Source organism: Vipera ursinii, assembly GCF_947247035.1.
Source record: "Vipera ursinii genome assembly, chromosome: 1".
NCBI classification, from domain to species: domain Eukaryota; kingdom Metazoa; phylum Chordata; class Lepidosauria; order Squamata; family Viperidae; genus Vipera; species Vipera ursinii.
Genome location: NC_139512.1, coordinates 179,426,300 through 179,446,823, shown reverse-complemented (window position 1 = coordinate 179,446,823; position 20,524 = coordinate 179,426,300). Strand labels below are relative to the sequence as shown.

The following is a 20,524-nucleotide window of genomic DNA, read 5'->3' as shown; positions in this document are numbered from 1 at the left end:
TTCTTTGAATTGCTTTTTTAACCTTCAGTGTTTTTCAAACTGCAGTATAAAACTGGATCATTAAAAAAGAAATCCATTTGCAATACCAAATTGAACAAATAGAAGAAGCTATTCTGATATCATTCTGAATTATGCATTTTGTGTTCCTCTAAGGTAGAAGTAAAAAAATGGCTGACATCATAGCATAAAAACATAGCTGTTCAAGACTTGTATTTTCCAGCCCTTATTCAAAAGAATGCTGCTAATGGCCCATGACAGGTAATGCATGTAGCTGACCTATTTTATTTTATTTTATTTTATTTTAATTTATTTTAATTATTTTATTTTATTATTTATAGCTAAAACTTTGTGAGATTTTGAGAGGTGTTGTTTTCACATGACTCCAATCACAACTGAAAATACAGTTCCAGTAGAAAATAAACTATGTAGCTCATGGTTGAACTATGAGTCCTTGGTGCTCTCTGAGTTCAGTGGTTTGCTTGTAGAAATTTCATTATTCAACTTGATAGCACCATCAGTGCTGGCAAGTGTGAGGGTTGCAATACAATACTGTAGCTTGCTCTGTTTGTGTTGGTGGTTAGTGGTTTTCTCCTTGGTAGTTCTTTGATTAGAGTATTGTTTTCTGTTTGATTGTTTGTCTGGTATTGATCCATGCTTTTCTAGGTATTTGCTGCTGTAGGGGATGTATTCTGGCCTTTCTTTCTTACCTTTTTTGTCTCCTTTCAATGGTGTGTAAATATGGTTTATTTCTATGAGTCTGTTGATAGCTGATTTGTCTGAATGCCAAACTTCCAGGAATTCCCTAGTTTTTGTATTTAGCTTAGTACAGGATGTTCAGAGTTTCCCAGTTGAAATTGTGGTTGAGTCTGTCCATGTATTGGGAGATTAAAGAGTTGTATTCTGCTGGTTTTCTGCCTGTTTGTCCTACATAGTGGCTGTTACAGTCCTTACACTATAAGTTGTAAATGACTCCTGTTTTTTTGTTTTTTTTTTGCTATTGGGTCTTTTGATTTACTTTGATTTACTTAAGATGTTGGGGGGGCTTTAGTTGATTTTTGTGCAATGGTTGTAATAGCTTGTTGGTCATTTTGGAGATTTTGTTTGCTGTTTTGTTTTTGTTATCATAGCTTGAGTTGGTTGTGCTCTAGTGGATTGAGTTGTTGGTTGCTTTTTGATAAATTACATCCCATTTTGTGGAAGGTGGTGGTCTGTTTCCTTTTTCTGGTGCTATGGATTGCCACAGTGCACTTGTGCTTGTTTGAATTTTTGCACAACTTCTCTCATCCTCCAGTCATTCTTTAGTTTTCTTTATATATTGCATCCTGTCCAAGGTAACTGTAGTTTGCCTTTTGTTTGCTGGGAGGATGGTGAAGGACTGATTTTCCTGTTTCTGTGTTCTTCTGGTCTATGGTACAATTGTCTGCCTCATATTTTCTTGGATCTCTGTGGCAAGTCCTGTAGTTTTAAATGTTGCTTCCAAGATTGCAAAGAATTCTAACTGATTAACATTGTCTCTGTTATAGGTCAGATCTGTTTGTGGGATACTGTGTTCTGAGGTGGATAGTGGGCAACTGGACATGAAGACAAAAGTATTAAACAAGTGGCAGACACAAATAACTAGTTTTGTTTTGTGAAATAAAATGGCCAAAGGATAATCTTAAGATTTTATAAATGCCCAAGAAAAAAGATAGATTGGCAGAACCAAATTTCAAACTATATTATCAAGCCAACTGTCTAACTTTAATAACCATCTAGATTATCAATCAATCAATCAAAATCATATTAAAGGCATGGCCTTTTGTGGGCTATGCCCCATTTCACCATGTGCACAGAAAGGCTAAACTAATATAGGATTTAAAAGGGGATGCGAGGAAGAAATGGGAAGACAGGATGGTCATGCAGATGGAGGTTATATATGAGGCAGATTACAAGTACTTTCATATTGTTTCCATTTGGTTAGAAAAACAATGCAAGCACTATTTGCACCTACATAGGTTAGCCACCCCACACATCTGATTAAATGACTGTAACTCATGAAAGTTTATGCATGCCGGCCACATGACCATGGAGACGTCCTCGGACAAGCGCTGGCTCTTCAGCTTTGAAACAGAGATGAGCACTGGCCCCTAGAGTTGGAAATGACTAGCACACATGTGCGGGGGAACCTTTACCTTTACCTTTTTACAGTATGTTAATCTGCAAAGGTGCTGTATTCTTCTTCTTATTTTTTGGCTATCATACATTAACATAGTTCTTTGTATTAACTATTCATAATTCCCTCTATAGAAGAAGAGCAAATTAAACTGTGTGAGTTATCAGTCAGTGTCAAAAATAGCCACATTTGAAGAATAGTTCTGATACAAAATTTAATTCAACTTGGAAGCTATTTATTTATTGTACCACAGTTTAGATTCCTCAGAACTTTAATATATTCTTGTTTGAGGCTTTAAATAAGGAGACAATTATTTGTTCTGACATGAACAGATTATACTGGCTACTATTTGAATTATTTAGTGGCAATTCGACTTTAATGATGTTCTGAATTTTCAAATTGATATAAGATAACTTCAACCTGCAGTATTAATCTAAATTACTTGATGATATTTTTATTTAATCTTATATTGCTTACAAATCTTTTTTCTGTTCTTTTTGGTTTTCCATCCTTTTTGCTTTTCTTCTTGATTCTGTTTTTAAAAAATATCTACAAGGCTGTTGTGTGGAGTGTTATGTATTGGGCTCAATGGTAATACCACGTGGGTTGCTGGAGCAGCTAATGGCTCTCCAGCAACCCAGACTACAAGTCTCCAGTGCTGCTATTGGCTGTCCCTAGGTGGCAATGGTTGCTTCAAACCTATTGGCTGCCACCTAGGGGCTAGACTATATATTGAGGCTAGTTACAGCCCAATTCTCAGTTCAGATCTTGCAAGCAATAAACCATGAGTTTTCCTGAACTCACTTGTCTCATCTTCATTCCTGCACCAAGGAACCCACTACACAACATGGAGTATCTGAAATAATGTTGTTTGCTATGCTAATTACAAGTAAACCAACTAAAGGCACCATATACTTTCACTAACATTGCCCTTGGCAACAGTTTTAACAGAGCAGAGAGGGAAGCATTTCACAGGAAAAATGTTTCCTGGGAAAGCTAGCAGAACCTGTGTACTTTGACTGAAATACACGAGCTGAGACTGATTCATTGCATGCTGCTGTTCCACTGTGATGAGCCAGATGAGCCAGACTTTATGTCAGTGTACAGTTGTAGGATTTGAGTAATATGAATCAATATCCTTAATGTGCAGATGAAGATGCCAAGTCCATACTTTATCTGTACATGACCAGGGCTTTTTTTTCTCATAGAACGCTCAGAACGGAGTTCCGGCACCTTTTTTGGATGGAACCTTGTATGGTAGGCAAGGAGGGTTGTATGACATGTGTGAGTTCCTGCACCTTTTTCTGTTACAAAAAAAGCACTGTACATGACTATCACCAGTGGTTAATTAATGAAGCCTCCCTCAATCTGGTCAGCTCAGGAAATGCTGAGTTTATAGCTGTCACAATTTCCTGGCAGGGAGGGCAATAGAGGTTCTGGGTATTGTAATCCTGTTCTGTTTGAAGAGCACTCAATTGTGAATTCATACATTCAGTGTTTTGTTAATCCTGATATGATTTCATTTCTAGTAGTGGGAAAAAAGGTTAGATTTTAAGTGGCACGTCTTGCACCTAAAAGAGTAGGCACAGTTGCCAGGGCTAAGCTAGAATTACAAACACAGGAACTAGAGAAGTCAAAAGACAGATTATTTATTTACTAGCTTTTTTAAAAAAATCCCTTTATTACCTTTGTAAGTAATTCATGGTGGTTAATGTACATAATATTCCTTCCTATTATTTCCACAACAACAATCCTGTGAGGTGGGTTGGGCTGAGAGAGAGTGATTGGTCCAAACTCACCCAACCAGCTGTCATGCCTAGGTGACACTAGAATTCACCATCCCCCGCTTTTTTTTAGTCTGGTGCCTTAACCACTAAACCAAACTGGCGCTCTCTCTCTCTCTCTCTCTCTCTCTCTCTCTCTCTCTCTCTCTCTCTCTCTCTCTCTCTCTCTCTCTCTCTCCCTCCCTTCCTCTCTCTCTCCCTCTCTCTCTCTCTCAAGACTCCTGGAGAAATATTGGCTTTACTTAATTATTTTTATGTTCTCAAGTCAGTGTTGACTCCTGGTGATTACCTAGGCTAGTCGCTGCAGTTTTCTTGGCAAGATTTTGAAAGTAGTTTCCCATTGCCTCCTTCCTAAGGTTGAGAGAGAATGACTGGCCTAAGATTGCCCAAGGACTAGAACTCACCATCTCCTGGTTTGTAGCCTAATGCCTTAACCACTATACCAAATTGGCTTTCTGCCTTTATTTAGCCTTTCCTGTTTTGGTTTAATTTTGTTGGACTAAAATGTACTTCTAAAGTATTTTCAACTTATCTAGCTGCATTATAATGTTCAAGGTGACTATTTTGCATTGTCATTTGTCATTAAATGAATAATTGATAATGAGATTATCAATTATTGTCAGATGAAAATAAAAAGGTTTCTATAGAAATTGGACAAGTTGAGAACCATGTTGGGGGAAAGTTAGCTGTACCTAATACCTTCAGAAGCTGCAGATTATCTGTACACCCATGTTTTAGGGGACTAGCAAGAATAATGACGTAATATGCTGTTCAGTCCTTTCTTGAAGAATCTAAGGAGCCACAGCTAAACTGATGTCATGTGTAGATTAAAACACACGCAGTAATGATAATTCACAGTTCATAAACCCTCTATATTCTTTGGAGAATAACAGCACACACTCTTAGAAAAATAAATTTAATAAATCATTTACTTTTTGTTTCCTTTTAAATTGGTTTCCAAGGTTTGGGCACAATATGGGAGGTATTTTGAAAGCCATTTTCAGCACAGAAATCCCCATTTGGTCAACTCCCCAATGACTGCCCAGTTTCAAGAGATAGGAAACTCAGGACAAAAGTCCATTAAACAGTGGGAGGGATAGGAGAAAGAATCTCCAGAATTACAAAGGGTTTTTAAAAAGGAAATGTACCTTCCTATTGATAGTGGGCAATCAACTCTTTTAGTGACTACTTCAATCAGAATAGAGCTGGAAGGGACCTTGGAGGTCTTCTAGTCCAACCCCTTGCTCAAGCAGGACATCCTATACCATTTCAGACAAGTGACTGTCTAGCCTCTTCTTAAAAACCTCCAGTGATGAAGCACCTACAACTTTTGACAGAAAGCTGTTCCACTGGTTAATTGTCCTCACTTCCTAGTATGCAATTAAGAATCCTGTTTTGGACCATTGGGTCAGTCAGACTCAGAATCAGAGAAGCAGGGTGTAAGGACCTGCCCCAGCTGATCCTCTCAGAAAAGCATGACTTGACTCCATGAGGTTAATCAAAAGAACTTTACTGACAGAAAGTGGTTGCACTAAAGGGGAAATCTAACGACCCTGCGCAAAGCACCAAGCTATTCTTCCCATTCCAAAACCCAACCAGTCCACCACCAGCCAATACAGTGCCGCAAGGTTGTTTTGAGAGCTCTGAGGTACAGACTTGATAACGGGTCATCCTCAGGGCACAGCAGCCTTGGAGTCAGGTTGGAAGCAGCTGAGAGGGAGTCCATCTGATCTCCAAAGATGATTCCTCTCCCTAATTCCGATGTGGATACAGCAGAAGTGAAAGCATGCAAAGAATGGTGTCCCCCCCCACCCCAAGTCTCCTCCTCCTCCTCCTCCTCCTCCTCCAACAGAATGGCAGGGCACCCAAAGTTGATAGATCCTGACCTTGCAAATCATGGACAAGCAAGGTCTCTCAGACATCAGCAGAATGGGCTCTGTTGGAAGGTAAATAATCAGCCAGCAGGAAGCTGAGTCACTTGACCAAGAGCCTGAGCCCGTAAAGATCCTCTGCCCTTGTGTATGCAGAAAGGATAGTCAGTAAGGCTCCTCAGAAGAAAAAGCATGACTCAGGAAAATAAGCATGCCTGAATCAGCAATCTTCTGGTGATGAACAACTTTCCAACCTTGGACCTGAATTCCTGAAGTGGTGCTGCTTCCATCCAATACCTTGACTGACCTTTGGAGTGATACACCATTATGCTCCACTTTGATTCCTGGATCTTGAATTTGTCTGTATGGAACTTCATCTTCTGAAGTAAGCATGTTGTTTTTCCTGAGCTTTCCTGAGTTTTTTCCATTCCTGTGCTGTGGTGAAATTTATAGCCACTATGAAGACCTCTTTTCTGTGTCTGACTTGCACTTGTGATGGCTGGCACAGGATATTATTTAACCTTGTATCTGATTGTCACAGTCTTGCCAGGTGGAGTGTCCAGGAAGTCCTGCCAAGGTCTAGTCAGTAATCCTGACACATGTTTTCACTGATATTGAGGTGGTTTGAGCTGTTTTTTAAATATATCTAAATTGGCAACTAATCTCATTATATTCTAGATGTTGGTTATGGCTGAAAAACTGTATTTTTTAATTTATAACAGCTGCTTATCAGCTTGAAGCAGCAGCAAATAATTGTCATCTATCACAATTAGCATTACACTCACAAAATTATGGGGAAGTATTATAGAACTTACCCTGTATGTAGATTCATGTTATTACAAACTCTGCTTTGTAGAAAGAGGCCACCAGAAAGTGATAGTACTGCTTTTACAAGATTTACTTATATCAGATGAATATAAGGATATGCAGTATTAATGAACCAATAGATATCTGTTCTTTGTCAGATCCCTAAAGAACTCCATAGCATCACTGCAGTTACAAACAGAGTCTGAGTCGGCTTCCTTATTTCCAGCTTGGATTGATATGGAAGGAATGTCCCATCTTCTACCTTAATCCAATGGAGGAAAACATAAATTAGAATTTGTTTTTCTCTGAGCAGCACTTTACTGTACTCAAAGGATCACTATGGGACACAACCAGTGAAGTTATCACTGGAGAGCTCAGAGTCGAAATATTCAGCTTGGTTTCTTCCTGCTATGGGCATTCATTTAAAATAAATGTATTAAGCCTTGCAGAGGTTAAACTTAACACATTTCTCTCCAGAAGTGCCTGAAGGAAGTCACAAGGTCACAAGCTACAGTATTATCCCTGGCAATCTAGATGTTCAGTGCTTGAGAGATCAGTACCAGCCCTTGTGTCCCTGAGCAAAAGAATACTGGGCTGATTTTCTCAGGACTGTCTATTTTGGTTGCCAGGAAACAAATTTATTGGTTTGATCTGCACAATACTGTATAATGAGGTAGATGGTTTAGGAAGTGATAGAACAGATGATATTAATTCATATTTTGAATTGGTTCCCTGTGAAAATAACACATTTAGAACAGGGGGGGGAAAACCCAGCCAAGGGGAGATTTTTGGCCATTGGAGAAACTTTCCCACCTCTAAACTAGAGTATGGGTCTGTGTGTCAAAAGATTTTTTGTTAAAACAGAGTGTGTGTTTTTGCACCATGTGTTAAAATCCATAGTATTTTTCCTGCACATTATATCAAGGCAGAAGACCTGAAACGTTTCAGTGGAGATGGCAACTTAATAATTTGTAAACATTGGGACTATGAGGGAATGAATGAAGGGGGTTTTATGGCGAATATACTGAAGCATCCCCATGGTCACATGATCACAATTTGAACGCATGGTGATTAGTGCAAACTCACCAAACCAGCTTTCATGCCTAAGGTGGGGCTAGAACTCACTGACTCCTGTTCATTGGTCAAAGACACCCAACTGCCTTTCACACCTAAGGTGGGACTTGAACACACAGTCTCCAACTGCTGGACCCAAAGAAATCCACCTGGCTTTCATGCCTAAGGTGTGACTTGAACTCAGTTTGCTTGTAGTCACAGAAAAAAATGTCTTGGTCCCTTCTGAATAATAAATTTGTTTGGGTGGTTCCTTTGCTTGGTTGTCAATTTACTTTGCTTGCTCAAACCAAATACATCTGAGATGATAAATCTGCTATGTCTATGTGTCCGTGTATGTGAGTCTTTCACCAAGTGTCAGGCAGTAGCCAGATACCAGATTCTTTGACAATCCAAAGACAATGAACACATCAGTGAGTAGAGATTTCAAGCTTTAGTGTGTACCCTTAGCAGGTACCAGAATTCAAGAAAGCATAAGGCACCAAGAATTCAAGTTAAATCAATATTTAATTATTACAGTTGTTGAACAAAATGAAAGAACACCATCATCTTGCCACATGGAAAACACTGGAAAATGCAATTTCTTTATTTCTGTATTTGCAAGATGAGATCCAGTATCTCTGCTGTATAGGGTTGAAATGTGGAGTCCTTCGTGCTGTCTGAGCTTGGTTTTTTGCTTGCAGACGTTTCATTACCTAACACCATTGATTATTTACAGCATCAGTACCAATGTTTGGAGGTTTTCTCCCTATTGATATACAATACAGGTAGTTCTGGACTTACAACCGTTCATTTAGTGACCATCTGAAGTGACAATGGCACTGGAAAAAATGACTTACAAGAGGTCATCTCACAACCATTTCAGCATCCACATTCATGGATGGTTTGTCTGCATGCCAGGCTTCCAAAAATTCCCTAGCATTTTTGGATTTGGTTTGGTCTAGGATAGTCACACTTTCCCAGTTGAAACTATTGTTGAGTCTGTCCATGTGTTGTGAGATTAAAGAGTATTCATTATGTCTTCTGATTGCTAATTGGTGTTCATAGATGACCTCAGCCTGTCTGTCCTACACCATCAGTGGCTGTTACTCCACATGTTATAGATGACTTCTGGTTTTTCTACTTAGGCTACTTAGTTGGTTTGTGTTTTATGGTGATGCACCATAAACAACCTCAAGGAGCAATTGGAATAAACTATGACCCTAGTAAACACAAAAAATGCTGACAACTGCCCTCAAGACTACAACTCTTTCTTGTTTTAACAAAATTCCAGACCAAATTATTCAGGCCAAACTGCAAAAACAAGCAGCTAAATGAACCCGAATGGGCAGTCAAAATATCCAGCTGACCACTATCTACTTCAGGTTGCAATATACTCCAGAAAGGCCTCAACTATAACATAAGACAGTGTTAATCAGTCAGAATTTTTGCAGCTTTAGAAGCAGTATTGAAAACCACAGGACTTCTTGCCATAGAGACCCCAGCAAACAGACAATCCTACCACAGACCAGAAGAACACAGAACCAGAACCCACTCAAAGCAGAGGACAGAGTAGCCCTCAGAAACCTAAACTAACTAACTAACCCCATCCTCCCAACAAACAAAGCCAAAGCGCGGATATCATTGACAGAACACTATCTATACAAAAAGCCAAAGAATTACCATAGAAAAATATAACAACAAATCAGAGGAACATGCATGGGAGTGGAGACTGGGATGCCCACTCTCAAGACTCATAGTGGAGACTGTAATGCAACAGTAGAAACTATAGCGCTCCCATATGAAAAACCAAATTATGGGTCCAGTATATGGGTGACAACTTCATTGTAATAAAAAACAAACAACTAGAGAAGACACGTGAAACAATCCACAACATGTCCAAAGGAATCAAACTGAAAAGGGCAGAAGAAAACAGTAACACGTTACCCTACCTGGACATCCTCATCAGCAGAGGAAACAACAGCAAATTAGAACTGTAAGCCTATTGAACAACAACCTGCACTAAGCATTCATGATCTCTCATGAAACCCTTAGCGATCTCTTGTAGAATCCTGTTTGAGAAAGGCCATTCTAAATTATCTATTGTGGGGCTATATCTGTGAATCTCCGGCATAAAGGGATTCATCCTTCACAAGATCTGTTTCCTGAGGGATACAACTTCATGGTAGCCAAATGATGCCATCTGAAGGTAGTGTTTCCACCACTCCTACAGCCTAGGGAAAAGAGTCACTGCTCTTCCTAAGGCCAGGGGCTCCAGTCCTGATTGAGCTCTTGAGTTGGGCTTCAAAAGAGAACTTGTAAGTTCTGGGTTGTGGTTTTAACTACTTCCTCTTTGTCCTATGTTTTTCACATTTTAGCTGAACACACTTAAAATTCTGGTTCTGGATTAAATAGATTTTTGTTCCCTGAAACTCATTTCAAATGAACATTTGCTATGTCCTCTTCCTTTCCAATTGGCCCTTGAAGAAATCTTGCCAGGCAGAACTAGAAATAAAAAAGTTTCCCTTTTGGCTTAATATATAAGGAATAGAGAGGGAAAAAAACAGGAATAGTTAGTCCACCTTTTGTCTATGTTGCCTCTTCACATACCTGTTTTCCCTAAGAAGGAATTCCTTTGTAATCAAGTACTTTTTGTCCTCTATCTTCAGGATCTTTCCTTCCTGTCATCTCTTTAAGAGTACTACAGTCATGTTGGGAGCACTGAAGTGCTTCTGGGTTGAAAGGTTTAGTCCTCCATTGCCTGGAGGACACCCAGTTGGGAGCTCCTTTCATGTCCCAGTTAAGCTGCCCACCAAAGTGGTAACCATCTATCTACTCACAGTCACCTGCTTTGGGACTGCCGGGTTGGCAGGAGATGGAGCAAGTGACAAGAGCTCACCCTGTCCTGTAGCCTGCCAATTGACACACCAGTGTCCTAACCACATGAGCCACCTGCTCCTTCTCTTCAAGGTTATTTAGAGACGTTTCAAGCCATTTTTGGCATCTTGTTTAGATGTTTCAGGATCTACCTTCTTCAGGTTTTTCAAAAATTCTTGAAGCCATTTTTCCAGAACTGGTCTGTGTTCTTCAGATGATGAGAGGCTTTCTAGAGATCCTTGAACCCATTGTAATATATTTTCCACAGGTCCTTCAAAACATTGATTCTTGAGATCCTCTATTGATTTTTCAAGCCAACCATTACTTAGGGTATCTCGAAACTCTACTTTAGACTTCTGCAGATCTTTTAATACCTGCTTTAAGCCATTCCTGAATACCTAGATGGGGGGAGGGTTAGGTCCTTTTCCCTTGAGGTTCTTTAGAAGATATTGCAAGCCATTTTTAGTAATCTTGTTTAGATGCTTCAGGACCTTCCTTGTCCAGGTTTTCAATGAATCTGGAAACCATTTTTCCAGAACTGATTTCAGCAAAAGTTGAGATCCTGGAAGACTTTGTAATGCACCAGATGGTGGAGGCAGTGAAAAAGCCAATTGTTCATCTAAACTTTGCAGCTGCTGAAGCACCTGTTGCATCCAGTTTTGATCACCAACATATAAAAAAAATGTTGAGACTCTGGAAAGAGAGCAGAGAAGACCAACAAAGATGATCAGAGGACTGGAGGCTAAAACGTATGAAGAATGGTTGCATGAATTGTTTAGTCTAGTGAAAAGGAGGACTAGGGGTGACAGGATAGGAGCGTTGCAACATCGTGAGGGGCTGCCACAAAGAAGAGGGGGTCAGCCTATTCCTCAAAGCACCAGAAGGCAGAGCAAGAAGAAATGGATGGAAGCTAATCGAGGAAAGAACCAATCTAGAATTAAGGAAAAATTTCCTGACAGCAAGAATAAATAACCAGTGCACGGCTTCCTTCCAAAAGTTGTGGGTGCTCCATCACAGGAGATTGTAAAGAAGAGATTGGACAGCTATTTGTCCAGTATGGTATAGGATCTCTTGCTTGTGAAGGAGTTGGAGTAGAAGACCTACAAGGTCCCTTCCAACTCTGTTATTCTGTTATTCATTTTCATTGTAATCTCAATCTCCAAAGAGGGATGAAATTAGGGTTAAATCATATAACAGTAACCTAACACATTCATTAAACTGTAACAACTTTGTGTAAAAACCACAAACATGTCCCAATCAAGGGACTTCAACTCAACTTCAGTTCAACATTCTGTCTGGCTGGGGAATTCTGAAAGCTGAAGTCCACCCATGCCTTAAAGTGGCCAAGTATCTCTCTTCAAACTATCCTGACTTCCCATTTAATTCTGAGTCCAATTCAAGGCCTATCGTTGAACAAAACCCTCCAAAGGAGTCAATATCAGATATCTATCATTTGGTATTTCTGGCTTCTGACAACAAGAAATGTTGAATTATGAAAGAAACCCCCTCCCCCATTACTTATGAGTCCCATCTTAGGCACAGGTGGGTGACCCTGAGCCAGTCCCTCTCTCATCCTTAACCCACCTCACAATGTTGTTGTTGTAGGGATGAAGGAGTCTTAGGTATGTTCACCACCTTGAGCTATTTAGAGAAATAATAAAGGTGGAGTAAAAATCTAATTAGTAAAAATTAAAATAAATACTTCAGTTGTCAGGCTGAGTGTGTTTGGGAAATAACTATAGCTGTCCAATGGAATCCCTTTTTAAGTTAAATCATTAGCCAGATCAATTTCTAGCTTTGTGATCACAATGCCCATCCAATTGGGACATCCTGAAGCCAATTTTTTGGCCCCTAAATCTTGCAGATTTTTCCCAGCAGAGATCATTGCCATTGGCCAGCTGGCACCAACCTCTTTTCGGAGACATGCACCTTTGACATGGCGGATGGGGAGTTTAGTCAAAGTTATGCAGGTTGCTAATGCGGCAGGTATGAGCACTTCTGTGGTCTGGAGTTGAACCCCACTTTTCTCATCTCACCCCTAATTCTGCCTAATGGGAACCGTTTCTTCCTTCTGAAATGCCCAAATGATAGATCCTTAGGATATCCAGAGTGCCAACATCCAATTCAGTCACTTTCTAGGGATTTTGAGCAGAGCCTTCCAACATTGTGGTTCAGATTCACCAAGTTTGTTGAAGGTTGCCATGGCAAGCTGCAGCCAATGGGGTTAGAAGGAGTCCCTGATGTCACAAGCCGGCTTTGATTGACCTAGACCTAAGATTTGAAAAATAATCATCAGCCTTGTTCACCAGCCTTGTTCAGCCAACTCTTAAGAGGTTTTTGCAAGACACCCCTGAATCTTCTTCAACCAGAGTTAGTCCATCTGAATGGATAACTATCAGTTGTCTGGACAGCCTGGGAAGCAACAGATTTTGCCCCTTGTTTGGAGATGAAGTCCAGCTTAAAAGATGTCCTTTATATCTGTAATCTAGCCTTAGAGATCTAGAGAATCAAGATTTTCCTGTACATGCCCAGATGAATAGGAGCTGAAAGGGAAATATGCATAAGGATTCGATATTATTCCTATCAGGCATTGTGAAGAATGTGCTTAAAGAAACATATGGATCAAATTGTGAACAGTCCCTAACCAAGTACCCTACCTGGTAGTCGAGCCACTGTGTATGGCCCCTGAAAATTTTGACCTCAAGTGTAGTCTTTTGCATAGGTACATATGTGTCTGTTCCCATTGGAGCAATAGAATAACCTGCTACTGTATGTCCCTTCCAATAAATTAGATTGTTCTTAAAGAAGATTTGAAAATACTTGAAATACATACTGTGAAATGGTGAACATTTCTGTTGTGTGGATCTCATAAAAATGTATGCAAAATGCAAACAATATACTGTACTTGTTAAGGATAGTAGCTAGGTAGATATTTCAGACTGCTGCCTATTAGTCTTTCAGTTTGAAAAAGTGAGACTTCCAGTGCATTGTGAATCACACCCTTTCACTCAGCTTCTCTGTTGTTAAGTTGAATTCACAGTTCAATTTGAATATAACAATTCCATTTAGATATAGAGAAGGTAGACAGAGGTATGTTGGGACAGGGGTAAAGGGGGTCCATTTTTAGCTCACATTCAACAGATTCTTTCCAAATGTATAGGATAGACAGGAAATAAAATGTTGTGGCTGAGGGTAAACAATGGAGGTTTTCAAGAGTTTTCTTTGCTCATTTATTATGACTTACTGGAAATTCTGAACTGCTCTGTTCTATTTTTTCATTGTATTGTATTGTATTGTATTGTATTGTATTGTATTGTATTGTATTGTACTGTATTGTATTGTATTGTATTGTATTGTATTGTATTGTATTGTACCGTACCGTACCATACCATACCATACCATACCATATCATATCATCATTCAATATAATGCTTTCTAACTGGTCTTCATGTATGATGTTTGCTGAACTTTAGCTGCCAAAACAGGGCAAAAGCAGTTAAAAGCAAGTGGAGAAACAGGAAGACATGAACAAGAAAGCAAGGGGGTGGGGAAGGACAAAGGACTTGGCGACAACCTATCAACATATGAAAAAGTTTCTGGGGGCCCTCTGGAAAAACTGCTGAGTAATTAATGTGGACAGTCCCAAAAGAATGGCCTTTGGTTAATCTTTTTATAACAACATAAAAATAGAAATAAATAAGACACCAGGTGACCCTTCCTCTATATTGCACCATAAAAGAAACAATTTGATGGGCAGATAATGTATCCAATGCTGTGGAAACTGTGTATATTTCCAAAGGAATATTAAGACCTGCAGAAAGATGAATCCTCAAGATCTTTCTTGATAGACTTTGTTGCAGTATTTTACTAGCAGTAGCTTCAGTGCACTTCTAAATAACAGAAGCAATATTCGTAGCTGCTTGGCCAATTTATCTGCTTCCTCCCACAGGTGTTTTTTTAAAACAGTTTTTCCTCTCTTTCTTCAGATATGATTATTAATAACAGTTCTGCTGTCAGTCTATTGTTGACAGTTTGCTATGAAGCATAAGTCAAGGGGAGTATTTTTCAGCTTTGCTACAGCTTCATTGGACTTGGAAATTAGGAATAATAAAAGCCAAACAAACAAATAAAAATGCATGCTAACCAACAAAAGGGACAAGACAGAGGAAATTTCCATAGATGGATGACCATTGCACATACATCAAGAGTTGAAAGAAGCTCCTTGGCAATGCCCGGTGAAGGGGCTTAAGATAGTGTTTGGTCTTTGGTGCTGGGGAGGGTGGGTTATAAGCATCTCTGGACACTTTTAAATAAATTCTTAGCTTTTTGATTAAAATAGAAAGGATGCAAATAAATCTCCACATTCTAGAATTAAAGCAGGCAAGCCACAGACTGCAGATGCAAGCTTAATCTGTATGCATTGGGTTAGTATTTCAAGATCCTGACTAATAAGAATAATTATATTAAAATTGCAATTTAAATAAATCCTAATGCTACCACTCAAACCTGAAATCTTCAATAAAGTACAAGCTTGTTTGCTAAAATGGCTGACCTGCTTTTACTTGATGTTGAGACAAGGAGTTGTGCTCCAGACTCACAGTATAAATTTCAGCAACTTAGTTTTGCAATTTTCCCTAACCATTGCCCTTTGGATGAGCTGAACTATTTCACATTGTCCTTCTAGGACTAGGTAGTTTCCCAGGTAACTGTGCACATTGGCTACATCTGCTCTTATTATTTGGCTCAGAATTGATGAAGCATAAAGCATTACACAGAAAATATTAACTAAGGTTGTTTTGGGGTTTTAAGAAATTCAGTGTTATTCTATCTCTTTGATTTGCCTGCTACTTTTTTTTATTTCTTACCCAAAATTGTCCAGTTAGATCTGGACACCTTTAGTACTGAACTTTCAGGAACCAATCACTTCTCAAGATTTCAGAGGTGGCAAGTAATAGCTCTTCAGCATAGCCGGTACAGCAGTATATAATCAATGTCATCTTCATTTGAGTAGGAAATTAACAATTATCCCAATGCTTTTTTAAAATGTTTTGTTTGAAAGTAACAATTTTAGAGGGAGAAACTGGGAGTTTATCTGAACAATGTATATGGCTGCCCATTTCATTCTCATGACTATGTTTGAATATTTATATTCAAACTTAATCATTAATTTAACTTACAGTAGCCTAATAAATAGCAATTCTTAGATTGTTTTCTTTTTTATAACATTTATTTTTCCCAAGAGATTCATGGGTATTTTCAACCATTTAGTAATGTCACCATTAAGTTGCATTAGATAATATGAACTATTCAAAGCCACACAATAATTATCCCAAAATATTTAATATGAAAACAAAACTATTTATTTTCATATTTCCATAGAAATATTTTTGCCAAGTTATTTAGATTTATTCCCATTTATTGTATATCAAGATTTTTATTATATTGCTAGTTAATAAAGAACATTGAAAATTGTTATAAAGGTTCAAATATCATCCTCAAAAGAAAACTATCGTATTACATATTAAAGGACTGATTAGGTTTCCTCGGATTAGCAACAGTGTGTCAACCAGTTTTTACAGCTATTTTGTTCAATCCATGGATATATAAGAACATCTATATTCCAAGAACAAAAACAGGCAATGTCTTCAGTTTCTAGATTAGCAGCATTGACAAACGCACAAAAATTTCTGCCTACAGATTCTTGTGGGAAGTCAGCCACACCCCCAGAGAAGGAAATATTAAAAGGGCAGAAAAATATATTTTCTCAAAGGATCTTAAAGAGGCAGAAAAGCACGCCCAGTTTTTCTTAATAGCCCCAAGTCTCCCTCCCCCAAGCAGAAACCAGCTCTGGAGAAATGCAGATGTAAATAATCCAGGAAGCTTGGAGGCCCCCAGCTAGAAGCTTAGGAAGACAAAGACACCTAAACTCTACATACCCCACCCAAACTCTAAGACAGGACATAATAGGATTAACCCACAGATGCCAAAGGGTACACCCCGACTCAGGTCAGAATTCATGACACAGGAAATACAAAGCCTCAAACAGGAACAGTAAATAACTCCAAACAAAAGGCCCAGAAGGTATAAAAACTCACTCCCTACATGTGCTCTCTCTCTTTTCTTCCAGAGCCATCTTACTGTCTGGCTCTCCTCTTCAATAAACTGCAACCTTCTTTCTAAAGCAGTCGCCATGTAGTTTATTCCCGGCTTGGACTGAACCATGATGAAGATTTTTCCTTCAACATTCTAAAATAATGCATCTTACATAGTTTGGCTTCAGAAACAAAAAAGTAGGGTATTGTGTTTATGTTTGCAGATTAATATTTTAAAAACTATTTAATTTTAACAGATCACATTAAACATCCAAGCAGAAGGGCAACAATGAAATATGACTCCACTGGTTTATCTTTGAAATGTAGTAAGAAGTGTTGACAGCAAAATGGATGGAAAATGGATGGAAAATAGAGAGTTCAGGCTCTGTTGGGTTAGTTCTATCAGCACTGGAGCTATTGGAATCATCCTTGGAGCTGCTTTTATGTTCTCTGTCTAAGAATACTAGATTAGCAATAGTCATCACTTAGCTTAGGGGTAGGCAACCTTGGCTCTTTTATGACTTGTGGACTTCAGCTCCCAGAATTCCTGAGCCAACATGGCTCAGCATGGAAACCTTTCTCTTTCCTCTCAGCATGGCTGGTTCAGGAATTTTGGGAGTTGAAGTCCACGAGTCATAAAAGAGCCAAGGTTGCGTACCCGACTTAGCTGAATCAAGGACCCTGATTCAGAGTCCTTCAAACTACAGAGAACAGCAGGTTGAGGAGCCTCTGCCAGAACAGGTGAGGTGGCCATAACCAACTGTTAACTAGGTTTGGCTTTTGCTCTCAGCCTATCTGTGTTCTACACCCAATTTCCCATGAAGTAGGTAGGGATATACCATATTTTCCGGCGTATAAGACGACCCGGTGTATAAGACGACCCCCTACTTTTAAGAAGTTTTTCAAGGTTTTTTGTCTTATACGCCGGAAAATACTTACATGCCCTGCCCGTCGCAAAGGAGGCGAAGGCCCGACTGGCCCCGCCAGCCCTCCCGCTGCTCCCGCGCTTCTGCCGGCCCCCGAGGCACAGCGTTTCCCGGGCAGCAGGCAGCGCCGGAGGGCAGCCGCCACCCCACCACGGCCGGCACCCCTTCTGCTTCCCCCCCCAGGCCTTGAACTTCTCCCATTCAGCGCAGGGCGGGGCAGCTCCGCCCGCAGCCTCTTTTTCATGTGCCACTTCCCTCTCACCGTCGGCCGAGGCGCGCTCAGCCCGGGCTCCCGGTCCCTCTTCCCGCCCTGCCCCTCATGGAGCTGGACTGGGCGTGCAGCCTCTCAGTGTGGCTGCTTTTCCTGGGCAGCCTGGTGGTGCGGCTCCTGCGCTCGGACCTGTTGCTGAGCCGGCGGCTGCTGCTGCACGTGGGGTTGCTGGCCGTCCTGCCGCTGCCCCTCAGCGCCGCGCTCACGGCGGCTGCCTGCTGGCTCGTCTCAGCCAGCACCGCCCGGTGGAAGCGCAGCGTCGGACGGGAGCAGGACTTCCCTGCCGGCTCCCGTCCAACGCTCTTCCCTCTGAGGCGCGCACGCAGGACTGCCCTGCTGGCTCCCGCCAGACGCCACCCACTGATTTTCCGGCGTATAAGACGACTGGGCGTATAAGACGACCCCCCAACTTTTGAGGTGATTTTCATGGGTTAAAAAGTTGTCTTATACGCCGGAAAATACGGTATTTGCTATTACTGGGAGGGAATCTTCAGCAGTGTATCCAAGAAGCTCAGAGTCATCTAGTGCACATTTGGAATAGAATAGTTATAGAGATCTTCTAAGGAGCAGCATACCTAAACTGGTAAATATTCCTTCATTTTGCAAGTAGGATTAAAGTAAAGAAATATAAACTTTAAAAGAATCAGAAGCAAAAAGTTTTAAGTGGACAGTTGATTTTGGGTTACTGTTTAAAATACTTTGAAGTTTATTAAATAAATAATACATATCTCCATAGGAAAGAGGATTGTTAAAACTTGTTAAGAAGGGCAATTGGCTGATTTCATTAAACAAAGAGATAAGGGAGTTCAGAATCAGAATAAAGCTGCAAAGGACCTTGGAGGTCTTCTAGTCCAGCCCCCTGTTCAAGCAGGAGATCCTATACCATTTCAGACAAGTGACTGTCTAGTCTCTTCTTAAAAACCTCCAGTGATGAAGCACCCACAACATCTGAAGGCAAGCTGTTCCACTGGTTAATTGTCCTCGCTGTTAGGAAATTTGTCCTTAATTCCAGTGTGTGTGTGTGTGTGTGTGTGTGTGTCACTTTATCTTCAGCAAGCTCTTATTATTTAAACATATTTCTTGATTTGTGCTTAGGGACAGAACTCAAGTGGGAATAGAGGATATGAGGTACATAATAAGAAATTCATTTCTATTTCATACCCTGAGATGTTGGCAGAATGTGTGCATTAAAGAGTGAGATATTATTGAATCTCTTTTCAACAATGAAACCCATTTACCAGAAACAAACCAGGAAGGAGGGTCCCTCCCATCCCATCTATTCCATAAACACACTTCCAGTCCCAGATTATATAGTAGTTTTGGGGTACATGTTATTTTATTTTATTATTTTGAATCTCAGGTGAGATTGATCTAGCTCCCAAAGAAGAGAAGAAGGTTCAACATCATTAATCACATACCTCTACTTAACCAGAGGCATATGACTGGGTTGTACTATTGAAATTATTTCACTTTTTCAACTTTTTCCTTTTTATCAGTAAGATTTCTAAGCAGTATTTTTAGATTGCACCTGCCTCACCCCAAACATTACTATTTCAGGCAATTTGGGACAACTGGCTGGTAAGCAGCACAACACGACTCAGTAATTTAATTAGACAAGAAAAAGAAGGAAAACTTAAAAAGTGCAATGATTTATGTATTTTACACACCATTTGACAATATTTCATCATATTAATGCATTTATCAGTAGCAATATGGCAAGGCTATTTAGTTCCCAGATTCTAAAATAAATAAATAGATAAACCTCATAGAAACAAGTGACCAATTTAAACATGCAAAGTCAAATATTTTTAAACAGCATTGATTTAAATATTATATGTTATCATTATTTGTATTGTTTGGCATCACCCCACCAAAAATACTGTATATGGGACAAACATGAACAAAAGGCAGCTGAGTGAGAAGGTAACATAAAAGAGAGAACTTATAAACAGGAAATCAGTTTTTGTATTTACTTCACCATTACTTTCCCCTGCACCTCTTTTGGGATCATTCAAAAAGTAAAGTTGGCAATTTAAGAGGTAAGGAGAAGCAGCAAGCAGAGGAAGGATTAAGTAACCGTTGTTCGCCTATTGTTCCCCCAGATTTTTCCAGTTCCTTGTTGGTATCTTATATTCTCAGAGGTAAAATGTGTTGCCAAATATTTACTTTAGCTTACATTGGTTAAGAAGGTGTCAAAAGATTGTTTCAATACTGTAATTCTTGAGTGTAAGATTTCTGTGAATAGAGCTAAAGTTTTATGAATAAAGGCAAATGGTTCTCCGTGGAGCTCCGGGAGATGAAGCGCCGGAAACGGGGCCTAGAGAGCTGCTAGAGGTCTAGCCGATCTGAATCCGACCGGCTGCGGTTAAGAACCCATATTAGGTCTTATCTCGCAGCGATGAGGGTGGCGAGGTGTAATTACTTCTCTACCCTCATCGCGTCCGCAGATAATCGCCCGGCCGCCCTGTTTAGGGTGACTCGCTCCCTTCTTAATCAGGAGGTGAGGGAGGATCCCTTGCAGGGTCGTGCCGAGGAATTTAGTCAACATCTGTTGGATAAAATCGCTCGGATTCGGACCGGTTTGGACTCCAGCTGGGCAGAGTCTGGCGATCAGGACACGGGCGGTCTTGTCAATGTTATTTGGGAGGAGTTTGATTCTGTGACCCCTGATGAAGTGGACAGGATTATGGGGAG

General features: G+C 40.0%; 1 protein-coding gene across 2 annotated transcripts in view; it reads right to left on the bottom strand.

Moving 5' to 3' along the window:
• Positions 1-8,173: 8,173 nt before the first annotated feature.
• The window catches only part of PTH2R (parathyroid hormone 2 receptor), a 71,041-nt gene continuing 58,690 nt past the window's right edge, over positions 8,174-20,524 (bottom strand). Inside the window, exons 14-15 of one of the 2 annotated variants that reach the window (XR_014491451.1) lie at positions 13,941-14,014; positions 8,174-8,380 (exon numbers count right to left, since the gene is read on the bottom strand). The gene's annotated coding sequence lies outside the window, so the exon portion shown is untranslated. Of the gene's footprint in view, positions 8,381-12,125; positions 12,183-13,940; positions 14,015-20,524 lie in introns of both variants that reach the window. The other variant, XR_014491452.1, reaches the window with a different exon arrangement.